This window comes from Callithrix jacchus, chromosome 8 (assembly GCF_049354715.1).
Source record: "Callithrix jacchus isolate 240 chromosome 8, calJac240_pri, whole genome shotgun sequence".
NCBI classification, from domain to species: domain Eukaryota; kingdom Metazoa; phylum Chordata; class Mammalia; order Primates; family Cebidae; genus Callithrix; species Callithrix jacchus.
Genome location: NC_133509.1, coordinates 58,740,539 through 58,767,102, shown reverse-complemented (window position 1 = coordinate 58,767,102; position 26,564 = coordinate 58,740,539). Strand labels below are relative to the sequence as shown.

Here is a 26,564-nt window from a genome sequence, read left to right as displayed (position 1 = left end):
TAGTATATAATTAAGACACAAACTATGGAAAAATAAATGGTGCTGGGTTAATTTCTTAGCCATTTGGAAATAAATACTTATAAGCTATACCACACACATGACAAGGTTCTTGGCCGCCCCAATCCACTGCTCCAGTATGCTGGGCTCAGATATGATTTGGTTTCTTGGCTATGTGTACTTTGGGAGGCTCATCAGAGACCTCACCTAGTTCTCTTATGACCAGCGATTTCTCCAAGAGTCCATCATATTGTGTCTGTTTATCATGAAACAGAAAGATCTCTCATTGCTCATAATTACTCCTGATACCAGAAAACATAATTCAACCCTAGAAATGCTTAAGCAGCCAGTTTACCAATCAATTGTGAGGAATTAATACATCTATTTCCATCTTTGAAAGTCTCAAAAAAAATGGCTTTCCAAGTACCTTTTCTCAGAAAGCTGCAGGGAGCTAGACATGACAAAATGGGGAGTAAATAAAGAAAAGACAGATATGCAATAGGAAATTAGGGTTCAATAACAAAAGAGTGGTACCAGGGAGGTAACCAGCCCTCTCTGTAAAACTTAACCACTGAGACAGTGCTTAAGGCCAGGTCAGCAATCACAGGGAGGCACAGAGGAGAGAGGGTTCCGTTCTGCTAAAGGGAACAGGACACTAGCTCTAAGAGAGGAAATCTGACCCCATGAAGCCACAACTTTAAGGCACAGACCCAGAGTAATTTCGGATTTTCAGAGCCAGGACCACACTGTATTCTCCCATTCCAGCCCCAGGCCAGCCACATTCAAAGCATGCCCTGAAGGTGAGCTTTGCCTTCCCTCTTCATCATAGGATGTCAACAGCAGTGTGGAGAGGCTAGAATGTCAGCCCAAGGCCCTCCAGTATTTCTCCCCTGAGAATAGTTCACACACACTTAGAACCCCTGGAGGCTGTTCTGATGTCCCAAGTATGCAAGACTCTCACTATGCAGAACAGGCTTCCATGCTCTTTACAAACCTCTCTTAACTGTACTGCCTGTCTGAAAAGGGATTGGGACTTGAAAAAAAGCTGTCCTCTCTCTCTGCTCTAAGTCCTAGCAAGTGAGGGGAGCAAGATGAGCCAGGATCTGCTTTTCTAAGCTACTAAAGCAGGAGTCCACCCAAAGGCTCTAAGGCTCACCCAGCCTAGGAGCTGGAGGATGCAAGGTGACCTCCAGCCTGCAGTGTGGGTAGAGGGGTTCTCCAGACCAACTAAGAAGGTGCTACAACTCAAAGGCAGGAAGGAACAATGGCAGGGCCTCTGCTACCTCCAGCAGAAGCGGTGTTACTGAAGATAAGAGGTCTCCTCCAAGATCAGTGCCATGGGCAGATTTTTACTGCCCCAGGAGATAAAGTAACTCTGGGGAGCTCTAGAATTAGACTTCACCCACAAGTACCTAGAATAAGAAATTTTGAGATGACAGCTGGGAGGTCCTCTACTAGGGCATTGAGTAGCAGAGATGGTCCCCTCCAAGCTTGACTGTGGTCTTTCTTCAACTTCCCCAAAGGAAACAGTTCATGAGACTCCCTGGGAGGGAAAAGCAAGAGGGTGAAGGTGCTAGCACCTGGGGATGAAGTGGCCTGAAGAGAGTAGGAGGCTGGACTGCTGGGACCAAAGCACCTACAGGGGCCTCAGGAGTTGTGACTCACACTAGCAGCTAACAGAGGCCTCTCCTTCAGCATGTTCCTTGGGGAAGGGAAAATGGAGTCAAAAAAGGAGTAACCAGGCTCAGCCGCTCACACCTGTAATCCCAGCACTTTGGGAGGCTGAAGCAGGAGGATCACTTAAGGCCAGGAGTTTGAGACCAGCCTGGGCAACATAGTGAGACCCCCATCTACACACACACACACACAAATTAATTAGCAGGGCATGCTGGTGCACACCTGTGGTTCCAGCTACTCAAGAGACTGAGGCAGGAAGATTGCCTGAGCCCAGGAAGTTGAGGCTGCAGTTAGCAGTGATGGTGCTATTGCACTCCAGCCTGGGCAACAGAATGAGACCCTGTCTCTAAAAACACAAAATAATATAAAATAAAACATGAAGAAGAGGAAGGTCTCTGGTCTGAGTACACTTCTCATGAGAGTGGGGTTCTGGGTTCTTCCTCCTATCTTCTCTCAGGTCTCTACCTGGATTCCCTGTGTAAAGTGGGAACAGAGCATTCGCCCAGCCTCAGCAAGTCACTTCGTGGTTGAGCAGCATTGCATGGGGTTGGAATAAGATGAGTGCAAGTAGCTCAGGCCTTCTCGCCCACCCAAGCCCCCTCGTTGCTGCCCACCCAGGTTCTGTGGACGTGCACCCACTAATTGCATGTACCCCTGCAGTGCCAGACCACTCTGCCAGGGCCCCTGGGGAAAGGGGAATCTCCCCACCTCATCTCCTACACACTCCAGCCCCTCTGAATGGCAGAGAAGATGGGGGTGGGGTGGGAAATCGCCTGAAGGAGGCACACACTGACAGACACGGCTTGGGGCCCCTTCGGGGTCCTGCCCTCTCACCACTAGGGAGATGGGGGCCTTTCCGCTTAGGGGCAGGACTTTCTCCCAGTCACAGGGGCTGGCTGCTGGGAAGCCTCCAGGCCCATGGTCCACGCCCCTCTCTTCCCTGCCCTGCTGAGCCCTGCGAGCGCCCAGAACGCAGCGCGGCCGCTGGCCTCCCAATGCCTGTCCCACTCCAGGCGCACTGAGGTGCTCGGAGTGCTGCCTGCCCTCCCGCCACCAGCTCCTGTCCCCTAAGACTGTCTTGACACGCGCAGGTTCCTCCTAGGTTCCAGAGGGGCCTCTCCACTGTCCCATGCCCTGGCTGAGCGGGAACCAGCCTCCGGGGCAGGCAAGGCCTCTCAGGGGCAACTCAATCCTTCACATCCAGTCCAACACCCGGTGGACTGGGGACCGCTGACCGCCAATCACTCGGCAGCCTCTGCCTGTTTCAGCCTGCCCTGCCTTTGGGCTAAGGCTCCCCCAGCTGGCCACCTGCAGCATGGCACCTTTCGAGTGAAAATGTTTCTCTGGCACAGCCCTGCCATCAATCAATAAACAAATCCTACTGAGGGCCTACAGCGTCCCAGGCTTCGGGATACAAAAGTGAATACGCCTGGTTCCATACCCTGTCAGATATCACAGTCTATGATACATTTGCCTGATGTTACCGCCTCAGAGGAGCACAGCTTGTCCAAGGTCTGGTTGGGGGAAAAAAAATTGTAATAACCTTGTTTTGAGAAAAAATTAAGATGTGAAGGGGTGTCATTTGTATAGAATAATGCAAGGTGACAATATGTGACATATGTCATCTCATTTCATTCTAGAATCACTGTATAATTAGGGCTGAAACACTCAAACTTATCTTTGAAATATACTGTGCCACAGTGATTAAGCTAGCACTAAGACCAACTGCCTAAATTCAAATCCCAGAGCTATCACGATAGCTGTGTGACTTTGAGCAAAATGCATACTATAGCTGTGCCTCAGTTTCGCCACTGCCAAAATACAGATAATGATAGTACTTATCTGACATAGTTTTGCTATGTCCCCACCCAAATCTCATCTTGAATTGTAGATCTCATAATCCCCACATGTCATGGGAGAGACCCAGTGGGAGGTAATTGAATCATGGCAGCAGTTACCCCCATGCTGCTCTTGTGCTAGTGAGCAAGTTCTCACAAGATCTGATGGTTTTATAAGGGGCTTTTCCCCCTTTTGCTTGGCTGTTCTTCCTGCCACCATGTGAAGAAGGATGTGTTTGTTTCTCCTCTGCCATGATTGCAAGTTTCCTGAGGTCTCCCCAGCCCTGCAGAACTGTAAATCAATTAAGCCTCTTTCCTTTATAAATTACCCAGTCTGTGAAAATGGACTAATACAGTAAATTGGTACCAGGTAGTGGGGCACTGCTCTAAAGATACCCAAAAATGAGGAAGCAACTTTGGAACTAAGTATCAAGCAGAGGTTGGAACAGTTTGGAGGACTCAGAACAAGACAGGAAAATGTGAGAAAGTTTGGAACTTCCTGGAGACTGGCTGAATGGCTTTGACCAAAATACTGATACTGATATGGACAACAAAGTCCAGGCTGAGATGGTCTCAGATGGAGATGAGGATGCTCATTCTCTATGCAAAGGTAACTCTTGTTATGCTTTAGCACAGAGACTAGTGGCATTTTGCTCCTGCCCTAGAGATCTGCAGAACTTTGAACTTGAGAGAAATGATTCAAGGTATCTGGCAGAAGAAATTTCTAAGCAGCAAAGCATTCAAGATTTGACTTGGGTGCTTTTAAAAGCACACAGTTTTATTCATTCACAAAGATATGGTTTAGATTGGAATTTATGTTTAAAAGGGAAGCAGAGCATAAAAGTTCAGAAAATTTGCAGCCTGGTGATGTGCTAGAAAAGAACAACCCATTTTCTGAGGAGAAATTCAAGCCAGCTGCAGAAATTTGTATAAGTAATGAGGAGCTAAATGTTAATAATTGCCAAGACAATGGGAAAATGTCTCCAGGGTATGTCAGAGGTCTTCACAACAGCCCCTCCCATCACAGGCATAGAGGCCTAGGAGAAAAAATGGCTTCATGGGCTGGGCCCAAGGCCTTGCTGCTTTGTGCAGTCTTGGGACTTGGTGCTTTGCATCCCAGATGTGGCCAGAAGAGCTTACACATGGTGATGGGCCTGTGGGTACACAGAAATCAAGAATTGAGGTTTGGGAACCTCTGCCTAAATTTCAAATAATTGTATGGAAATGCCTGGATGTTCAGGCAGGGGTGTGCTTCAGGGGCAGAGACCTCATGGAGAACCTCTGCTAGGGCAGTGTAGAAGGGAAATGTAAGTTGGGAGCCCTCACACAGAGTTCACACTGGGGCACTGCCCAGTGGAGTTGTAAGAAGAGGGCCACCATCCTCAGACCCCAGAATAGCAGACCAGTAACAGCTTGTGTCATGTGCAGCCACAAAGACTCAATGCCAGCCTGTGAAAGCAGCCAGGAGTGGGGGCTGTACCCTGCAAAGCCACAGGGGCAGGGCTACCCAAGACCATGGAAATCCACCTCTTGCATCAGTATGACCTGGATGTGAGACATGAAGTCAAAAGAGATCATTTTGGAACTTTAAAATTTAATGACTGCTCTATTGGATTTTGGATTTGCATGGGGCTTGTAGTCCCTTTATTTTGGCCAATTTCTCTCATTTGAGATGGGTCTATTTACCCAATGTCTGTATTCCCATTGTATCAAGGAAGTCACTAACTTACTTTTGATTTTACAGGCTCATAGGCAGAAGGGACTTGTCTTGTCTCAGGTGAGACTTTAGACTTGGACTTTTGCTGGAATGATTTAAGCCTTTGGAGGACTATTGGGAGGGTAGGATTGTGTTTTTAAATGTGAGGACATGAGATGTGGGTGGGGCCAGTGGTGGAATTACATGGTTTGGCTGTGTCCCCACCTAAATCTCATCTTGAGAGTTCTTGAGAGATTTGATGGTTTTATAACAGGCTTTTCCCCCTTTTGCTTGGCACTTCCTCTTCCTGCCACCATGGGAAGAAGGACATGTTTGCTTCCCCTTCTGCAGTGATTTTAAGTTTCCTGAGGCCTCCTCAGTCATGCTAAGCTGTGAGGCAATTAAACCTCTTTCCTTTATAAATTACCCAGACTTGGGTATGTCTTTATCAATAGTGTGAGAATGGACTAATACACTATCTCATGTGGTTATTGAAAGCAAGCTAATACTTGCTTAAAACACATAAGGGCTCAACATAGTTAGCTATTATTGCTATTGCCTAATTCAAAATCCTAGTTGTATGAGTAGGACCCAGTAAAGTTAAAGGACTTCTGTGGTCACACAAAGTTCTTGACTCTTAACCAAGTGTGTCACTGATTCTCTTAGGAACTGAAAAATTTATTTAAAGGAATTTAGTTAATTTACCCATGTACAACCCTAACCCACTGTGTAAATTCTCCTACCTCATCCCCACTTGCTGATCCCCAAGCCTGGGTGACTACTCCACTTTTTGACCACTCAGATGATTAGAAATTTCTTGAACTACTGTGCCAGCCAATTTATTAGGCTTATCAGAAGGCAACTGTCAGCTTTTTAGAGAATCTCTTAAAACTAGAGAGTCCTGCAGCAGGTTCAGACTGCTGTATGAACAGCCCTGGCACTTGATCATATGACCCAACAGATTCCATGGGTGCTAAAGGTATCCATGACAGATAAGCGTGGGCACCTGTGAAATGAGTGACAAGCCCTCATAAGTGAATTATACCACAGACCTCTAGGGTTCCATAGTTAGGTTATGCCATATGCAGCAGAGAACTATTTACCATAGGCAAAGTAGCTCCCAGGGTGCTACTGGGTGCTAACAGACACTGAGTATCTGACCATAGGACATAAGGGTGATGTATGATCACAACTGTCCATCATGAGCTGAATCATATCAGAGCCACCAAGTCATAGCATAAGGCAGACACTCCTAGCAACCAAACTAGTGAGTTTGGTTCTTCTGTCCCCACAATTTTAGTTCCCACTTAATTAAAGATCCTTATTTTCAGGCACAGAGTCAGGGATTTGCTTTCACCAGGGACAGGGATACAATAAGGGTTTAACTAAAAAATACAGTTATGGCTGCCAATTGTCATGTCAAGCTTCTCTTGACAGTAGATCTCCAGGCAACAGTGAAGTTAGCAAATTCCCCTGATCATCATGAAGAGATCAAGCTGTTGCCACACAACAAGGCAATCGTGGCCCAGGAAACAGTACAATACACTTCTTGATGCTTCTACTAAGTGATGACTATAACACACAATTGCAGCAATCCTACCTTAACAATAGCATGGTAACCTTACAGATAAAGATCTGAGTTACCTTGTCAAATAAACAACCTAAACCAACAGAAAAAGGCTTGCCAAGGAGTTGGGGTGGGGAATGCAGAAAAGGTGCTAAAGGAAGATAATGACTGTTAATAATGACCTCAGGACTGACTGTAAAAGTATGGACTGTAGTTTGTCCATATAAAGATATTTTTATTGTTATGTGTGAATTTGATACTGCCATTTTGATGCTAAGTGGCTGTTTTGCCTGTTAGTTGTTGTAGATTCTTCATTATGTTGATGCTCTTTAGCATTTAGTGTGATTTTGGAATGGCTGGTACTGGTTGTTCCTTTCTATGTGTAGTGCCTCTTTTAGGAGCTCTTGTAAAGCAGGCCTGGTGGTGACAAAATCTCTGAGTACTTGCTTGTTCGCAAAGGATTTTATTTTTCCTTCACTTCTGAAGCTCAGTTTCGCTGGATATGAAATTCTGGGTTGAAAGTTCTTTTCTTTAACAATGTTGAATATCGGCCCCCACTCTCTTCTGGCTTGTAGTGTTTCTGCCGAGAGATGTGGTGTGAGTCTGATGGGCTTCCCTTTGTGGGTGACCCGACATTTCTCTCTGGCTGCCCTTAGTATTTTCTCCTTTATTTCAACCTTGTTGAATCTGACGATTATGTGCCTTGGGGTTGCTCTTCTTGCGGAATATCTTTGTGGTCTTCTCTGTATTTCCTGTATTTGAGTGTTGGCCTGTCTTGCTAGGTGGGGGAAATTTTCCTGGATGATGTCCTGAAGAGTATTTTCCAGCTTGGATTCATTCTCTTCGTCCTTTTCTGGTACACCTATCAAACGTAGGTTAGGTCTTTTCACATAGTCCCACATTTCTTGGAGACTTTGTTCATTCCTTTTTGCGCTTTTTTCTCTAATCTTGGTTTCTCGTTTTATTTCATTGAGTTGGTCTTCGACTTCAGATATTCTTTCTTCTGCTTGGTCAATTCGGCTATTGAAACTTGTGCATGCTTCGCAAAGTTCTCGTATTGTGTATTTCAGCTCCTTTAATTCATTCATATTCCTCTCTAAGTTATCCATTCTTGTTATCATTTCCTCATATCTTTTTTCAAGTTTCTTAGTTTCTTTGCATTGATTTAATACATGTTCTTTTAGCTCACAAAAGTTTCTCACTATCCACCTTCTGAAGTCTAATTCCGTCATTTCGTCACAGGATCGATACAACAAGAAGAGCTAACGATCCTGAACATATATGGACCTAATGCAGGAGCACCCAGATACATAAGGCAAGTTCTTAATGACTTACAAAAAGACTTAGACTCCCACACAATAATAGTGCGAGACTTTAACACTCCACTGTCAATATTAGACAGATCAACCAGACAGAAAATCAACAAGGATATCCAGGGCTTGAACTCAGACCTGGAGCAAGCAAACCTGATAGACATTTACAGAACTCTCCACCCCAAATCCACAGAATACACATTCTTCTCAGCACCACATCACACCTACTCTAAAATGGACCACATAATTGGAAGTAAAGCACTGCTCAGCAAATGCAAAACAACTGAAATCATAACAAACAGCCTCTCAGACCATAGTGCAATCAAGTTAGAACTCAGAATACAGAAACCAACCCAGAACCGCACAGCTTCATGGAAACTGAACAACTGGCTCTTGAATGTTGACTGGGTAAACAATGAAATGAAGACAGAAATAAAGAAGTTCTTCGAAACCAATGAGAACAAAGACACAACATGCCAGAACCTCTGGGACACATTTAAAGCAGTCTCTAGAGGAAAGTATATAGCAATAAGTGCCCATATGAGGAGAATGGAGAGATCCAAAATTGACACCCTATCGTCAAAATTGAAAGAGCTAGAGGAGCAAGATCAAAAAAACTCAAAACCCAGCAGAAGACAAGAAATAACTAAGATCAGAGCTGAACTGAAAGAGATTGAGACACGAAAAACCCTTCAAAAAATCAATAAATCCAAGAGCTGGTTTTTTGAAAAGATCAACAAAATAGACAGACCACTAGCCAGATTGATTAAAAATAAAAGAGAGAACAACCAAATAGATGCAATAAAAAATGATAAAGGGGAAATCACCACAGACTCCACAGAAATTCAAACCATCATCAGAGAATATTATAAACAACTCTATGCACATAAACTAGTAAACCTGGAAGAAATGGATAAATTCCTGGACTCCTGTGTCCTCCCAAGCCTAAACCAGGAGGAAGCTGAAACTATGAATAGACCAATAACAAGGTCAGAAGTCGAGGCAGCAATTAAGAGCCTACCACTCAAAAAAAGCCCAGGTCCAGACGGATTCACAGCCGAATTCTACCAGACACACAAAGAGGAGCTGGTATCATTCCTTCTAAAACTATTTCAAACAATCCAAAAAGAGGGAAGCCTTCCCAAATCATTTTACAAGACCAACATCATTCTGATACCAAAACCCGGCAGAGACCCAACAAGAAAAGAAAACTTCAGGCCAATATCCATGATGAACATAGATGCAAAAATCTTCAATAAAATATTGACAAGCCAATTGCAACAGCAAATCAAAAAACTTATTCATCATGATCAAGCAGGATTTATCCCGGGGATGCAAGGCTGGTTCAACATATGCAAGTCTATAAACGTAATTCACCACATAAACAGAACCAAAAACAAAAACCACATGATTATCTCAATTGACACAGAGAAGGCATTTGACAAAATTCAACAGCCTTTTATGCTAAAAACCCTCAATAAACTCGGTATCGATGGAACGTATCTCAAAGTAATAAAAGCGATTTATGACAAACCAACAGCCAATATCATACTGAATGGGCAAAAACTGGAAGCATTCCCTTTGAAATCTGGCACTAGACAAGGATGCCCTCTTTCACCACTCCTATTCAATATAGTACTGGAAGTTCTAGCCAGAGCAATCAGGCAAGAAAAAGAAATAAAGGGTATTCAAATAGGAAAGGTGTAAGCCAAATTGTCTCTATTTGCAGACGACATGATAGTATACCTAGAAGACCCCATCACCTCAGCCCAAAAACTCCTGAAACTGATAAGCAGCTTCAGCAAAGTCTCAGGATATAAAATCAATGTGCAAAAATCACAAGCATTCGTCTACACCAATAACAGACTTAAAGAAAGCCAAATCAAGAACGAACTGCCATTCACAATTGCTACAAAAAGAATAAAATACCTTGGAATACAACTCACAAGGAACGTAAGGGACCTCTTCAAGGAAAACTACAAACCACTGCTCAACGAAATCAGAGAGGACACAAACAGATGGAGAAACATTCCATGTTCATGGTTAGGAAGAATTAATATCGTGAAAATGGCTATACTGTCCAAAGTAATTTACAGAATCAACGCTATCCCCATCAAGCTACCATTGACTTTCTTCACAGAACTGGAAAAAACCACCATGAACTTCATATGGAACCAAAACAGAGCCCGCATAGTCAAGTCAATTCTAAGCAAAAAGAACACAGCGGGGGGCATCACACTACCGGATTTCTAACTATACTACAAGGCTACAGTAATCAAAACAGCATGGTACTGGTACCAAAACAGAGATATAGACCAATGGAACAAAACAGAGGCACCGGAGGCAACACAACATACATACAACTATACAATGTTTGATAAACCTGACAAAAACCAGCAATGGGGAAAGGATTCCCTGTTTAACAAATGGTGTTGGGAAAACTGGCTAGCCATGTGCAGAAAGCAGAAACTGGACCCCTTCCTGACACCTTACACTAAAATTAACTCCAGATGGATTAAAGACTTAAACATAAGACCTGGCACGATAAAAACCCTAGAAGGAAATCTAGGCAAAACTATCCAGGACATAGGAGTAGGCAAGGACTTCATGAACAAAACACCAAAAGCATTGGCAACAAAAGCCAAAATAGACAAATGGGACCTAATGAAACTCCACGGCTTCTGCACAGCAAAAGAAACAGTCACTAGAGTGGATCGGCAACCAACAGAATGGGAAAAAATTTTTGCAGTTTACCCATCTGACAAAGGGCTGATATTCAGAATTTACAAAGAACTCAAACAGATTTACAGGAAAAAAACAAACAAGCCCATTCAAAAATGGGCAAAGGATATGAACAGACACTTTATGAAAGAAGACATATATGAGGCCAACAATCATATGAAAAAATGCTCATCGTCACTGGACATCAGAGAGATGCAAATCAAAACCACATTGAGATACCATCTCACGCCAGTTAGAATGGCGATCATTAAAAAATCTGGAGACAACAGATGCTGGAGAGGATGTGGAGAAAAAGGAACACTTTTACACTGTTGGTGGGAGTGTAAATTAGTTCAACCATTGTGGAAGACAGTGTGGCGATTCCTCAAGGCCTTAGAAATAGAAATTCCATTTGACCCAGCAATCCCATTACCGGGTATATATCCAAAAGACTATAAATCGTTCTACTATAAGGACACATGTACACGAATGTTCATTGCAGCACTGTTTACAATAGCAAAGACCTGGAATCAACCCAAATGCCCATTGATAATAGACTGGATTGGAAAAATGTGGCACATATACACCATGGAATATTATGCAGCAATCAGAAATGCTGAGTTTGTGTTGTTTGTAGGGACATGGATGAATCTGGAGAACATCATCCTCAGCAAACTGACACAAGAACGGAAAATGAAACACCGCATATTCTCACTCATTGGTGGGTGATGAAAAATGAGAACACATGGACACAGAAAGGGGAGTACTAAACACTGGGGTCTATTGGGGGAAAAGGGGAGGGCCAGTGGGAGGGGGTGGTGGGGAGGAATAGCCTGGGGAGAAATGCCAAATGTGGGTGAAGGGGAGAAGCAAAGCAAAGCACACTGCCATGTGCGTACCTACACAACTGTCTTGCATCCTCTGCTCATGTACCCCAAAACCTAAAATCCAATAAAAAATTTTTAAAAAAAAGATATTTTTAAGATGTTATTAATATTTGTATGATATTTTCATTTTTAAATTTGTTATTGATATGTAAGTGTACATATTTATGGAGTACACACATAGTGATGTTTTTATATACTGTATAGTGATCAGGTCAGGTTGATTAGTATATCCATCTTCTAAAACATCACTTCTTCATGTTGGGACATTCAACATTCTCTTTCTAGTTATTTGAAACTATATAAATATATTATTGTTAACTATAGGCATCCTATAGTGCTATAGAATGCTAGAACTTATTCTTCCTATCTAGCTCTAATTTTGTATCCTTTAACAAATGTCCTCCTATCCCCACCCCCTTCTCTATTATCTAGTATCCTCTTGTTCTACTTCTTACTTCCATGAGATCAACTTTTCTTTGGCTTCCCATACGAGTGAGAACATGTGGTGTTTAACTTTCTGTTCTTGGCTTATTTCATTTAACATAATATCCTCTAATTCCATCCATGCCAGTGCAAAAGAAAGGCTTTCATTCTCTGTTATGGCTCAATGTGGCTGGATGAATTTATTCCATTGTGTACATATACCACATTTTCTTTATCCATTCATCTGTTGTTGGACACCTAGGTTGATTATATCTTGGCTTGTTGTGAATAGTGCTGCAATAACCTTGCGAGTACATATGTTTCTTCAATATACTGATTTCCTTTCCTTTGTATAAATACCCAGTAGTGGGATTGCTAGATCATGTGGTAGTTCTGTTTGTAGTTTCCTGAGGAAGCTCCTTACCATTCTCCATAGTGGCTATACTAGTTCACATTCCCATCAACAGTATGTAACAGTTCCCTTTTCTCCACTTCCTCGCCAGCATTTGTTGTTTTTTGCCTTTTTGATAATAGCCATTTTCCCATTCCTGTCTGTAGTTTGGAATAAAAGAAAAACAAATAGCCATTCTAATTGGGGTGACATAATACCTCATTGTGGTTTTGATTTGCCTTTCCCTGGTGATTTGCAACGTTGAGTATTTTTTAAATATTGTTGATCATTTGTTTGTCTTTTTTAAGAAATGTCTGTTCAGATCATTTGTACATGTTTTATTCATTTTAGGTGTTTTGTTTTTGCTTTTTTGCTGTTGAGATTTTTAGTTCCTTGTATATTCTGGATGTTAATCCTCTATCAGATGAATAGTTTACAAAAATTATCCCCCATATTGTAGGTTGTAGTTTCACTCTGTTGTCGTTTCCTTTTGTATAGGGTTTCCTTTGTTGTACAGAAGCTTTTTAGTTTGATATAATCCCCACTTGTTTATTTTGCTTTTGTTGCCTGTGCTTTTGAGGTCTTATTCACAAAATATTTTCCCAGACCAATGTCCTGAAGTTTTTCTCCTGTTTTCTACCAGTAGTTTTGCAGTTTTGTGTCTTATGTTTAGATGTTTGATCAACTGTGAGTTGATTTTTGTATAGGGTGAGAGGCAGGAGTCTAGTTTCATTCTTCTGCATATAGATATCAAGTTTTTCCAGCACCATTTATTGAAGAGGCTGTGCTTTCACTAATGAGTGTTCTTGGTGCCTTTGTCATAAATTAGTTGGCTATAGTTATGTAGACTAATTTCTGGGTTCTCGTTTCTGTTCCATCAGTCTAAGTGTCTGTTTTTTATGCCAGTACCATGCTATTTTGGTTGTTTCAACTTTGCAGTATATTTTTAAGTCTAGTAGTATGATGCCTCCACCTTTGTGCTTTTTGTTCAGCATTACTTTTGCTTTTTGTGGTCTTTTGTGGTTCCATAAAAATTTTAGGATTTTTTTCTATTTCTGTGAAAAATATCACTGGTATATAGATAGGGATTGCATTGCATCTGTGTGACTAACATTTAAATCAGTAGACTTTAAGTAAAGCAAATTACTTACCCTCCATAATGTAGGTGGGCCATATCCAATTAGTTGAAGACCTGAAAAGCAAAGACTGAGGTTCCCCAAAGGAGAAAGAATTCTCCTCAAGACTGCAACATAGAAATGCTGCCTGAGTTTCCAGCCTGCTGTCCTGAGGAATCCAGACTCAAGACTGCAGCATCAACTCTTAAACTCTTATCTGAATTTCCAGCCTGCTGGCTTGTCCTATGATTTCAGACTTGCTAGCTTCCACAATACAAGCCAATTTTTTAATCTCTCTCCTCTCTCTCCTCTCTCCTCTCTCTCTCTCTCTCAATTACAAATAATATCTATCCTACTAGGTCAGTTTCTCTCAAGAACCCTGAGTAATACAATTCCCTTTATAAGATCTCTTTTTGTAAATCAAAATGGCTATCCCCTTGAACAATCAATGACAAGATGAAACGGACTCAATGTGAGGTACTGGATCATTTCAAAAGGTGGAGAGTAACTGATAATGTTGGTGTCCTCCCAACGTGTCATTAATGCTCACCAAAGTGAGTATCTACAGAAGCCTTCTTATGCCAATCATCCACAATTCTCCCCAAAAGGTTTCTCAGGCCACAGGAGCATGCTCAGCCAGAGTACACAGCAGACAAGAAATGTCAGGGAGTTAATGTCTCTAAAGTTGTCTTAACCCATTATGGATGAGAATTGCTGGATAAATAATCCAGTTTCATTATTTCATTCATGTCCCTTCTGGTGGAACAGTGCTGAGACATGTCCCACATCATCTTCCAAAAGTCCTGGGTGAGATAAAGCCCCAGGTGCCACAGAGGTAATTTGTTCCTTAATATACCCCATATTTTATTTCCTTCTTTCCTTCTCTGTTTTACTTCTTCACTCACCCATCAGTGCTTCCAGGAATCACATCACAAATAAACTACTTGCACTCAAATCTTTGTATCAGGTTCTGTTTCACTTGCACCTCAGACGTTTATATAAATGTTTTAAAGGCAAAAAAAAAAGATAATTCCAGATACCAAGAATTATTTAAAACTACAATAACAAGTAAAATATGGTGTGAATGCAAACACAATCAACTAAAGCAATAGAACAGAATAGAGATCAGAAACGAACACCTTTATCCATAAACACTTGGTTTATGGCAAAGGAGGAACTGCAGAGAAGTGGGAAGGATGGTCATTTCAATTGATATTGCTGGGTCAAGTGAATATCTAGGAGGAAAAATGAAATTTGACCCCTATCTCAGAGACACAAAAATTAATTCCAAGTGATCTTCGTGGGAAAGGTAAAACAACAAAACTTTGAGATGATACAATAGAAAAATACCTTTATTACTTTGGAGTTTAGATAGATTTCTTCAAGGCACATAGATAAAGCACTAACTTTAAAGCAAGCTTCTCAACCTCGCACTAATGACATTTCAAACTAGATACAATTTTGTTGTGGAGAGCTGCTCTGTGCATTGTAGGATGTTCAGCAGTATCCCTGACCTCTACCCATGAAATGCCAACAGATTTCCTGCCATCACTGCACAGTTATGATAACCAAAGTTCCTTCAGTACATTCTCTAATGTCCCCTGGGAGTATGGTTACCAGATTTAGGAGGAAGAAAACAGGATGCCAAATTCAATTAGAATCTCAGATAAACAAGGAAAAAAGCAGATAGATAGATAGATAGATAGATAGATAGATAGATAGATAGATATTCAGTATGTCCCAAATATTGCCTGAAAAATACTCACCCCATCATTAAGAATCATTGCCTTAAAGGAAAAACTATTTTAAATATGGGACTACAAGAAGGACTTTTGCTCATAAAAAGACACCTATATTTAAGAGAGTGAAAAAGGCAAAGCATAGAACCAGAAAAGATCCTGCATCACTCGTATCAACAAAGGGCTCATATACAGAACTTACAAGCTGTGCCTATCAATCAATAAGAAAAATACCAGACAACTCAATGAAACACAGATAAGAGAAATGAACAGGAAGTTAACAAAAGTAAGATAACCAATTAATCTATAAATATATGAAAGGTACTAACCTCATTAGTAACTAGAAAAATAGAAATTAAAACCACAGAACAATAGCAACATGCACTCATTAGAACAGCTAAAATTAGAAAGAATAATAATAACTATTGACAAGAAGAGCAACAGGAACTATCCTACACTATTAGAGGAAGTGCCAGTTAACAGCTCCATCACTTGTTCACTTTCTCAGTAACAGCCGAGAAACTGAAAATACACATATCCTATGACATTAATTCTATGCCTAAGAATATACCCCAACAAAATCTCTGCATCATAAAGCATGAACAAGAATGCTCTTTACAACACGATATGTGAAAAAAACCAAAAGTCCTTCAACAGTAGAATGAATGAATACAATTATGGTACAGTCATACAATGGGATACTCCCCATCAATAAAAATTAACTGCTAGTACAATAACATTGATGAATTTCACAAGCACAATGTTAAGGAAACCAAAAACCAAACTTAAAAGGAGACCTATTGTGTCAGTACATTTATACAAAGAACAGAAACAAACAAAACTAATCTTTGGGGCTAAAAGTCAAGATGGCAGTCACATTTGGTGAGGGTGGAGATGGTAAGAATTAGGAAGAGGCACATGGTTGTGGGTGGGGGAGCTCTGAAGTGTTGGTAATGTCTTATTTCCTGACTAGAGTGGTGGTTACAGGGATGTGTTCACTTTGTGATTGCTCAGAGTTATATTAGTATAGCATCATGCTACAATTAAAAGTTTGGTTTGGCTGGACATGGTAGTTCATGCCTGTAGTTCGAGTACTTTGCCAGGCCAAAACGAATAGATCACTTGAGACCAGGTGTTCGAGACCAGCCTGGGCAACATGGTGAAGCCCCACCTCTACAGAAAAAAAAATACAAAAATTAGCCAGGCATGCTGGCATGCACCTGTAGTCCCAGGTACTCGGGAGGCTGAGGCAGAAGGGTCAATTGAGCCCAAGAGGTCAAGGCTGTAGTGAGTTGTGATCTCACCACCACCCTTCAGCCTAGGCGACAGAGATCCTATCTCAAAAGAAAAAAAAGTTTGGTGTATTGGGGGTTTTTTTGGTTGGTTTTCAGTCCCTTTGAGAATTTTTGGTTTCCTAATTTATAATTAACACTTTTCAGTGACCTCATTTTTTCCTCACCCAGTCAATTTTACCATATTTTAAGAGGCATATTTTTACCCGTAACAGCCTCTTTAATTATGCAATTAATCATCAAGGAAAAAAATGTTAAGTGCAAGAAAATACTGATCCAAAAATTATTATTCTTGAACTTCCACTGTGTCTGTAATTTACAGGGCTTTTATGGGTTACTGACTTTTCATATTCTTTCAATTTTTCATTAACTTATTTTCCTATTTTATCTCAGTTATCTCCCTTCTCCCACAATGATGTTGAATTTAATTGGGCATAAACACTATTACTAAAAGAATTATAGCTAACACCTGGCCTGGTTTATATCCCAGCCTATTTTCATATCCCCAAATCTTAAAAACATCACCTTTAATTTCCATCATAATAAGGCATTTTCCACCATTTGTTTCATCAAGTAGTACTGCTTATATTCAATTAACAGCTTCTATAATCTCATTTTTTACTCAGTGTTTAGGACAGGTCAGGTGATCTACAATAAAGAGCATGTCTACTTCCTGTTCTTCAGGTGTGAAAATGAAAAAGAAAAAAAAAGATACAAATATATTAACAGAAAAAAAAGAGTGCCTCCATTTTTTTACACTCATGTTTCAGTGCTTTAGCCATTCAATCTTGAAAAATAAAAGTACTCTTTGTTTGCCACCTCACTCACTCACTCAGTGGTTCCCAAAAAAGGATGCCAAATGTGGTCTAGTAAGCCAAGAAATAGATAAGTTTAATTCATCTGGCAATCTGCCTTCTCAAGCAACCTCCAAGAGTATATTGTGTCGTAAAATCAGTGAATGTTTTATTATATGTGAGTGTGATTTTCAGATTCACACAAAAATGTAATTTCCTCCCACAGACATTTTATAAATTTTTGTTTTAAAATTACTTATGTCTTCCTCACACACAGAACCACTTTAACCTCGTGTGCTTGTCCATATATCTTTCTTTCGCTCTGGAATTATGTTCTAATCATCTTCTTCCATTAAACCCCTGCTGATCAGATATGCCGCTAAGGGTTTCAAATCTCTTGTTTAGTAATCCGTGACCCAGCAATGGAATAGGACCATTTATCGCACTTGGCTGTGTGTGGCTTTTCCTGGCTGTTATCTATTTGCTACACTGTTGACTGGTCTCTTGACAGTTGAACTTGAGTACCCTATTACTGTTGCTGCACTGCAAAGTGCTCCATAATTTAGCATCACAAAACAACCTTAGTATTATTCTCATGGATTGCCTGGTTCTGAAATTTCAGAGTACAGCAGAGACACCAGGTCTATGCTCCATGAAATCCAGTACTTCATGTGGAAATACTTGAAGGCTGGGGTGGCTCAAAAGGGACTGGAGGCATCTTCATTCACACATCTGGCAGTTGTTGCTGCCTGTTGGCAAGGACCTCAGCTGGACTGTCAGCAGGAACACCCATATGGCCTCTCTATGTAGTCTGTCTACATGGGCTAGTTTGGACTTTCTCATAACATGATGGGTGGTTCTAAAAGTGAACATCTCAAGAAAATAAGGTCAAAGTGTGTGGCATTTTTATGACCTAGTCTTGGAAGTTACATCACTTGAGGCAGTCATAAACACCCATCTGGACTCGAAGGGAAAGTACATGCATTCGACCTCTTGATGAGGAGTGAACAGCTTCCAGAATTGCATGTGAAACTGAGATATTGTTGCAGCCATCTTTGAAGAATACAATCTGCCACATAAAGCTTCCACCAATCCCATCCATATGTTCTGCATCCTCTCACTTCTCCCAGATTTCCAAAATTCTGTCTCTTCTTATATTTCTAACACTCCAGCTAATAATTTCAGATTACGATGATGATGATTGACATCTATCAAATCTATGTGCTGAGGACTGATCTGAAATTTAAATGTATTAACTTAATCTTCAGAGCAATTCTATGAGGCAGGTACTTGTTATCTTCAATTACTATAAGGAAACTAAGGTACAGAGAGGTTTGAAAACTTGCCCAAAGTCACACAGTTGTTAAAGAGAAGATCTGGAATTTGAACTGGGGGAATCTTTTTCCAGGATCTACACTCTCAACCACCATTCTTTCATTGACTCAATAAATACTAATTGAGCATCTACAAAATGAAGGTACTCTCCAAAATTCAGGGGTAAAGAATGAACAAAGTAGATAAAACCCCTGCTCTGGTGGAGTTTGCATTCTAGCGAGAGGAGACAGGTGACAAACAAATAAACAATACACAATGCTTCAGATAATAATAAGTGGTATGAAATGTAAGACAGGATGAAGGCAAAAGAAGTTTCAAAGGTGAGGAAGAAAGCTTATTTTAAATATTCTGGACAAATAATAAGACATTTGATTAGAGACCTGAAGGAAGTGAGGTCTGGCAGAGCCATGGGGCTATTTGGAGGTGTGGCATTTCAAGCAGGGGAATAGCAAAAAGGCCCTGGGGCAGAAGCAAGTTTGTCACACTGTACTGAAAAGCCAGTGTGACTTGGGCAGGACAGGCAGGAGGTGAGATCATATAGACAGGTGAGGACCAAATCACTGGGGGTCTTGGGGATTCCCTGAGATCTTGTAAGATGTTTGGCTTTTACTCTGAAACCAGAATCCATTAGAAGACTTCGAGCAGAAGAGGGGCATGACTGATTTTTATAGGGATCACTCCATCTACCAAATAAAGAATAAATTGTAAGAGAGCAAGAGTTAGAGCAGAAAAATCAGTAAGGAGCCCCTTATGATGATCCAGACAAAGATGGCATTAACTTGAACCAGGTAGTAACTGTGGTAAACATGGTGAGATACCTAATTATGGGTTTATTGCACATATGGATTTCTTTTAGAGATCAATCCAACCATTCCTGCTCATGGATCAGGGGAAGTTAATGATGTCTTCGAGTTTTTTATTTTGACCTAAGCAAATGGAAAAATTACACTGCCATTTGCTGAGACTGGGAGAACCACTGAAGAAACAAGTTTGGGGCCATGGAAATCAAGAGTACAGTTTGGGGTGTGTTAAGTTTAGATGGCTATCAGTCAACCACATACAGACGTTGAGTAGGTACTTTGATATTTAAGCCTAGAACTCAGGGAAAATGTTCAGGCTGGAATCAGAAAGTTGGATTCATTAGATACTATTCAAAAACCTGAAATTCATACTAAGGAGTGAAATTCATACTAAGGAGGGAGAAGAGGCCCAAAGACAAAGATGGCAGTGTGCCAATGCTTAGAGGTCAGGTGACACTCAAAGCCAGCCAAGGGGACTAAGCAGTGACTTATGAGGTAAGAGGAGGACAAAGCATGTCCTGGAAACCAGTGAAAAAATTGTTTCTGCTAAACAAATGTTGCAGAGGCAGAGTATGTAGTGATCTGAGATCAATGAATTTAGCAACGTAGCAGTCACTGACGAGAGCTCTTTCAACAGAATGGAGGAGAGGCAATAAGCCACACTACCTCTGTAGATGGAATTTAGCTTTTCTTCAGAGATTTTATTTCCTCTCAAAGTTCTTCAATCTCAACAAAATGAACTCCCCATGCCATATAACAGCATTTCATCTAGGAATCAATACTCTGGCCTTTGCCTGTATGTGGAGTGCTACGAGCAGTCCATAAAAGGTTCTGGTTGTAATCCTCCCCACAATCCACACCAGGCATCCTGAACCTCTCAACTCCACCTTCAAACCACTAGTTACATCCTCAGCTTCAGTGCCCCAGGGATCCTGCCTAGATCTAAACTGGATACTGAGCCCAAGGCTGGCTCCCAATTATTTAAAGTTTTGGGGACACCCTCTGAGTCCTCTCTCCTCCTCTGTTGTCATGGTCACCCCCTTCTCTTTTCCTGCCTTCTTTCTTTCTTCTCCATAATCTCCTCTATCTAATCAAGTCTTCAACAAGCTCCCTCAGTGATACAGTGACCTTCTCTCTAAACTCAGCAAAAATCCCATGTTGGTTGTGGTCCAGCCTCCTATAGCTGGGTCTGGCCTATATTGATCCATGGAGGAGAAGATGGACTAGCCTACATCTCTCTCCCTAGGATCCCCTCAGGTTGCCAACTGCTGAATTGTATAACAAAATGTGAGCTAAGTGGGCAGAATATGCAGGAGAGCAAAGATAGAGCCAGCTCTGGTGATCATTGCCTCAACCCCTCAGGACCACAGACAACAGACTTTATCCTGTGTCTTCCATGACACACATACACACACACACACACACACACACACACACACACGTACATGTGTCTGAGGATTTCAAAGCTGCCTGGTCTCCACATTTACTACCATGAGTGTTTATTTAATAGGTCCTCGTGACAACACCTTTGTTACATCAGAGTGCAGGGAGAAAAGCAGACCCAGCCCTCATCACCTCTGCTGTGCAGAGGGGTGTAAGTAGCATCCTCCCAGCACAGAGCTATCCAGCACCTGGGAGGCCCTCTAATTGAGTTTCTGCCATGAGAAAGAAGCTGGAGAAACCTGATCTTCCCTGCAAGTACCTGGTCATGTCTCCCTGAGTCCCTTCCCCAGGGCCCAGCCTTCCACTATCCCCATCTCACATGGGGCTGAGTAGACTATAGGGAAAGGGCCACAGCCACACTGGAGATGGGGAATACATTCTCCATAGTTTAATTTCAGAGGGCTGTGCTGGGGCCAGGGGAAAACAGACCCAGGAGAAGCCTTCTGATGGCCATTTTCTAGCACAGAGCCAGACAGTAGTAAGAGCCTACAGCCAGTAGCCCTTCCTATGAGTGAGTAGGAAATGGAATTTCTGGGCTGGTGAAGCCTCTGGTGGTGCAAGAAAAGCTGCTGAAGCTAAGCAGTTCCCCTCAGGTCCAGCCTGGCCAAAGACTAACATCATTCTCTATCATCAATCTATCTAGCTATCTAGCTATCTATCCATCCCTCCCCAGTACTCTCAGGCACCTAATAGGGTATTTCTCATTTACTGTTCTGGAAACTAGAGAAGAGAGATCTCAAGGGCACTTGTTCTCCACAGCAGGTCCCAGCCAACAACAGAGGGTATGGAGCTGATGATGGAGGTTGGCCAGGTCTTTCAGCTCCTACAAAAGGCCCCACTGGGAACAGATGTCTGGTTAGGGGTCAGACTGGGGATGGGGGCATCTAAAAGTTTTACTGGAAGGGAGAAAGGAAAAGACAAGATGCAGCTCCTAGAGAAGATCTGGCATTTCCACAGAGACGGAGGCTCAGGAATGCTCTTCCTATGGCCCCAGACCCTGGGGTCAGAGCAGACTATCTTACAAAAAGGAAGGGAGAGTTCTAGGATCCTTTATCTAATGTGTCTCCAGAATTAGGATTTCGGTTGGTTGATTGGTTGGTTGGTTGATTGGTTCTACCATATATTAATAGAAATATGTGAAATGATGATGTGAATAGCAAGTAACATCTCAGAGCCTTAGGAGAAGTCACAAAAATCTGTTCAAACAAAATGAACAAGGGAACATTCACACAGGTAGCACTGGCAAGGGGCAGAGGCACCAGTCACCAGCAAATCCCCCATCCTACTCTGCCTCAGCCCAAGCTGAGGAAGCAGCCAGGATCCCTCTCTGACTTTTTATCCTACCCCCAAAAGGGTTGACCTGATGCCCTAGAGATTGACTTAGCTCAGCCCCTTTTGTTGTTTCAGGAAGCAGCTGTGGGGAAAACAGTCCCATTTCAATGAACAAAGTCCTTGTGATAGCTGCAGACCCTTGTCTTCCTAAACGGCAAACCAGCTGCACTTGTCCCTACACCCAGATGTGCAGATGAAAATTTCTCATGTCTTATTGTCTAAGGTTTGAATATTTTAACCTCCAAAGTGTCAGATAGACTCTAAGAGCTCCAAAGTTTAACTAAAGTAGTTCAGTTGCTAAAGGAGAGACTTTTACTTTTACCCACTTACGGTAATGCTTGCAATATCAGAATATAATTAGGTTAAATAAATCAAATAAGGAATCCAGAAAAAAATTGTTCTTGAGTTAAGCCAAGTACACATTGGCAATTTTGAGAAAGAACACACATTAACAAAAAGAACACACAAGCTCAAATGCAAGTTTATCTGGCGAGTGTTTTTAAAGGATTTAAAAAGCATGCTCCATTGGCATAATACCTTTTTCTCATTTACATAACAGATGCATTTCTGTCTGTTTGTGTACAGCAAAGGGTTAGAACCTGAAAAAACGTATTTATGATTTCAGAAATGTGCTATTTTAGAAATGTACTCCACAGAATTTACTTCACTGCTCCTACCACTAATTCTTCAAATAAGCAAAGTTATCCCTTGAAAATGTTTTTAAACACTAGCACTTTAAGTTGAAACACTGGTAGAAATGTAGCAATGTCAGGTACAGTGCCTCTACTTAGTCTTATTTAAAATAAGAACTGAATGCACAACAGAAAATTTATCATTTTCTTTATCATGGGAGGAGAGGGAAAGAAAGCAAGCAGAGGTTACACTATTTAAGGAAGAGCTGAACACAAAGACAATGAGTCTTTCATAGTCTCAACAACTCCACAGTGAGTAACTGTGGATTATCTCATTTATTATTTATATTGGATCAAAAAAATTGGTTCCCCTCTGTGTATATCAATTTAATTCAAACCTTATTATCTTCAAAATACAAAGATGAATACTACAAGATAAACTCTATCTGCAGTAGGTATTTTCTAAGTAGAAGACCAAACACCAAAGGGAATCCCTCTTTCCAATGTCTTTTGATAATGACAAGATTTTGCCAGAGTGGAACTTAAATAAGCATTCTCATGGCCAAGTAAGAAACTACAGTTGTTGTGGGTATTACCCTACAATTACCCTATGTATTACATATTAAATTAAACTCAGGATTAAATATGCTTGTATAATTATGCTGTTAATGATGATAGCAGTGATGATACAGGCAGTAAAAGCCTTTCTTTAGCCCAAGAAAAGTAAGGGAGAAAAACATAGAAAGCAGACACAGTGCTGGGCATTTTTTGACTAGGAAAGAGAAAAGTATTCCCTTATTTCCCCTATGTGGAAATAATATGATACATTTATTAGATATACTAGACAAGAACAGACCTAAGAACTCCAACTCTACTGAAGCGTTACAAATTAATCATCACTTCACCACAGTGTAACATTTAAGGGCAACCTGCCCAAGGATGCATGCTATATATAAAACACAGCAAGATTGCTGCTGCCCTGCCAAATACTTCCAGTCCCTACCCAGTTCCTACTGAAATATTGGTGGTCCCAATTAGTTTTACTGAAATAAACCTTTAAAGAAAAAGATAAAGATAGAGCATGTAAAAAGACAAGTCAAAACGCTTCAGGAACCACGTATCCAACGCAGACTTTATCCTCAAATGAGTTATGCTTGCCTCGCACTAATAAACTTCTATTTCACTCAAATTAGAGCAAAAATCTTCTTTACATTAAGTATCTTCCCTGCACAATAATTCAAAGAAAAAAAATCAAAAATGATTAGTAAAGAAAAATGTAAGAACAAATCCTTTAAATTTGTTTTAAATATTTTTAAGGTTAAAAAGTGTTTAAAGTTTGTAATTCCTAGTACGAAAACATTATCTGAATGAATACCCTAATGGCAAACCTCTGTAAAATGCTTCAGCTGCATTTAGGGGAGAGGAATAGGGATTATCTTCAAAGCACCCCAGCTCTCTTGATGAGAAGGTCAGAGGTACACTGCTTTTATTATTGTGACATCCATAAGGTGATCTAGATTTCTCTTCCTTCAGCAAAGGCTTTATTTATCAGAAGGGCATTACACTTGACCTCCAAATTTGGCTGACAATTTGCTAAGACTCAAAACCTTTGGGTTGCTCTGTATTTTGACATATTTGCTGGGTTCTGGGGCATATCCTGGAAGGCCACCATAACTTCTGGATCCTGCATGGCTGCAAGAACCTCTGGATCACTAAGAATTTCATTGAGTCCAGGCATTCTGGCCATTCCAGGCATTCCCCTAGAAAAGCCACCTGGAAAAGAGCCATACTGAGCTCCTGACTGTCATCTGGCTTCTTCCTCCCTCTGGGCTCGCTCATGCTCTTCTCAAGCCTTCTTAACTCTTTCTTTTCTTTCTTTGATCTCTCGCTTTTCACATTTTTGCTCATACTTTCTCTGATGTTCTGCAATTTTCTGTGCCCTAGGTTGAACTTCTTTCAGCATTGCACTCACATCTTCATCATAATCCAATTTACAGGCAAGGGCAAGATCATGGGCTGCTTCCTCCCAGTGGCCTAAAAGTCTGTGTGCTTTCCCTTGCCACTTATAAGGCTGAGCTGAATCAGGATTTATTTCAATGGCTCTGTCTCAGTCTCGAATGGCAGCATTTGGCTTCCGTAATTTGATGAAGACACTGGCCCTCTTGGCATACAAAATGGCCAAGCGAGGATTCAACCTGATGGCATCTGTGAATAAGTCAATGGCTTTCTACAATTCACCATCATTTAGGGCTTCAATAGCAGCCACTTTCTCATCATTTGCCTGTCCCATCATCTCCTCTCTTATCTCTGCATTTTCATCTCCCATTTCTCGAGGGGCATCGGTGTCTGATTCAATCACACCTTCATTATCAATTTCTAGATCACTTTCCTCACTTGATGGTTCATCTGCCTTTAAGTCTTCCTCCACCTTCTTACTATCAGGTTTTTCTTCCTTGCCATTTTCTTCTGATTTAGCTTTCTGAGTAGCAGGTAGTATTTTAGCCCCCATACTCTCCACCCACTCCCTCAGGAAGCACATTTCCTCAGTGTGCAGAATGCTTGGATCCTACTTACACATCTTCACAAAGGCGTGAAGCTCGTTCACTTTGCAGGGGTCCATGGTCGGGAGGCCGTAGGCGAAGCTGAGGGTCTGCAGCCTGCTTCCAGGCCCAGGCACTAGCTCTGCGTGACCACGCAGAAGGGGGCAGCTGCCACGAGGCAGTTCCATGAACTTTTCAAAGACTGCTCTTAGATAAATCTGGGAGAGATTCAGTATTTAAAATCAACGGGGTTTCAGACATCCAAAACTAGACGTGTAATAAGAAGTTTTTATAGGGATTACGAGCTCAGAGGAGAGATCTGAGTTGCATACGTCTTCTGTAAAAGTCTGGTAACTGAATTCAAGGCATAGATGCCTGGGGGAAAGTACAGAGTGGGAAGAGAAAGTCCTAGGACCCAGCTCTGGGGAATACCAATGTTTTGAGAACTTAGCAGAGGTGAAGCGAGCATCAGAGACTTTAAAAAGGTAAGAGAAAGACCCAGAAGAGAACGTCTTTCACTGAGGCCAAACATTTTCAAAGAGAGGAAGTAATCAGCAGGTGCCCAATGATACTGAGAGGTTAAGAAAACTAGCTGAAAACTAGGCATTAGATTTGGTGACACATGTGAAACTTTTGTTCTTGGAGAGTGAGGAAATGAATGATAAAGGCACAAACCCTATAGGAGTGAAATAAGAATAGAAAATGGAAAGCACACGTTTGGGAAGTTCGGCTATGAAGGCAAAAAAAAAAAAAAGACAATAGTAGCTGGAGGGAAAAAGGTCTGGAGAAGGGTTATTTTAATATGAGGAGAACTTTGGAATGTTTAAATGCTGTTAGGAGCCAGCGGGAAGAGGGAGAAGAAAAAACTGGCCGAGCGGAAAGAAATCCAGATTACCGGTAGAAGGGTTCTCTTGCATTACTGACCCGCCAACTTAATAAATATCCAGAATTCTGCAGTCTGGGTAGCTTTGAGTTTTAGGTGAAGGGTTTTGTTGGTTTGGGTTTGCTTTGGTTGGTTTTCTACACTAAAGT

At 41.4% G+C, this 26,564-nt stretch overlaps 1 long non-coding RNA gene and 1 pseudogene across 2 annotated transcripts in view; both read right to left on the bottom strand.

Moving 5' to 3' along the window:
* LOC144577375 (uncharacterized) overlaps positions 1-26,564 on the bottom strand; it is a 182,632-nt gene that overhangs the window by 155,909 nt on the left and 159 nt on the right. The window lies entirely within an intron of this gene.
* LOC144577374 (hsc70-interacting protein pseudogene) lies at positions 12,800-26,563 on the bottom strand (annotated as a pseudogene). The gene has a single exon (XR_013521120.1). The product of XR_013521120.1 is annotated as a hsc70-interacting protein pseudogene (transcript).